Source organism: Schistocerca cancellata, chromosome 2, assembly GCF_023864275.1.
Source record: "Schistocerca cancellata isolate TAMUIC-IGC-003103 chromosome 2, iqSchCanc2.1, whole genome shotgun sequence".
In the NCBI taxonomy this organism is placed as follows: Eukaryota; Metazoa; Arthropoda; class Insecta; order Orthoptera; family Acrididae; genus Schistocerca; species Schistocerca cancellata.
The window spans coordinates 652,205,170-652,206,820 of NC_064627.1; positions in this window are offsets into that span (position 1 = coordinate 652,205,170).

Below are 1,651 nucleotides of genomic sequence, written 5' to 3' on the forward strand. Positions count from 1 at the left end.
CTGCAGCAGAATTTTCTTCTGTGTCTGGCTCCCCTGGTAGTTGTTCACCTGCTGCACCTACTATCGATAATATTGCTGCTAGTGTTAGAGCTGGGTCTGCCATTGGTAGAGCTGTTACTGCATTCATTGTGCCTGAATATTGGAGGCACCTAGTTCCTTCTTTTGTTGTTGTTGGTGAGTGAGGTCTTGCTGGCATTGTTTCCTTCGAATATTTGGGGGGCCAATCCAGGATGATTTTGCTTTTGAGTGTTTGATGCCTCTTGGTGATAATTTCTTCAATTTTTCCGACCAGCAGTTTTTTCCCCATGTTGTTAGTGTGCAATCCATGTAATATGTGGAATCTGCGCCCAATATTATTAACATTTAGCTGATTGTCAGTATTTCCACTAATATGGATTCTAGTTGTTGAAGAACTTTTTCATTTGCTGATTTATTTGAAACAAAAATGTTTTAACATTTTTTTTCTAGATCTAAAGTCTTTCTTTCTTCTACATAATCTATGGATTGGTTCACATCTAACTGTCTCTCCTCTTCACCTCTCCTTCATTTTTACTTTGTGTTTTATTTCAAGAACCAGTAACACCAAAAGACACAAAATTTTATGGTTTCTTTTGTACTTGCCTTGTCTTCCACAATTTTCTATTGCTTTTTTAACTTTCATTAAGTGCCATTAATTATTCTTGATATGCACTTACAGTACTTTGTTATATTCCAGATTATAGCCAAATTACTTACAGTTTTTATGCCTTCTTGCTGCTGATTTTATTATATATATATATATATAATAGAAGGAAACATTCCACGTAGGAAAAATATACCTAAAAACAAAGATGATGTGACTTACCAAATGAAAGTGCTGGCAGGTCGACATACACACAAACGAACACAAACATACACACAAAATTCAAGCTTTCGCAACAAACTGTTGCCTCATCAGGAAAGAGGGAAGGAGAGGGAAAGACGAAAGGATGTGGGTTTTAAGGGAGAGGGTAAGGAGTCATTCCAGTCCCGGGAGCAGAAAGACTTACCTTAGGGGGAAAAAGGGACGGGTATACACTCGCACACACACACATATCCATCCACACATATATCATATATCATATATTTTCAAAATGAAAATGTCTGCTTGTGTCTGTGTATATGCAGATGGATATGTGTGTGTGCGCAAGTGTATACCTGTCCTTTTTTCCCCCTAAGGTAAGTCTTTCCGCTCCCAGGATTGGAATGACTCCTTACCCTCTCCCTTAAAACCCAAATTCTTTTGTCTCTCCCTCTCCTTCCCTCTTTCCTGATGAGGCAGCCGTTGGTTGCGAAAGCTAGAATTTTGTGTGTATGTTTGTGTTTGTTTGTGTGTCTATCGACCTGCCAGCGCTTTTGTTTGGTAAGTCTCATCATCTTTCTTTTTAGATATATTTTTCCCACGTGGAATGTTTCCCTCTATTATATTCATATATATACTGATCCTGGACAGCCCCCACTCATAATGTTCCTCTTCCTTTGCAGTTTTACAGTATAAGTACTTTTGCAGATATGAAAATCAAAACATGTACTTACCTAGCAATGGATACTGCCACTAAAGTACTTTTGTAATATTAGTGGAAAGGTAAACATTACTAAAAGTTTATTATAAAGTTGTTCTGTAGTAATACTG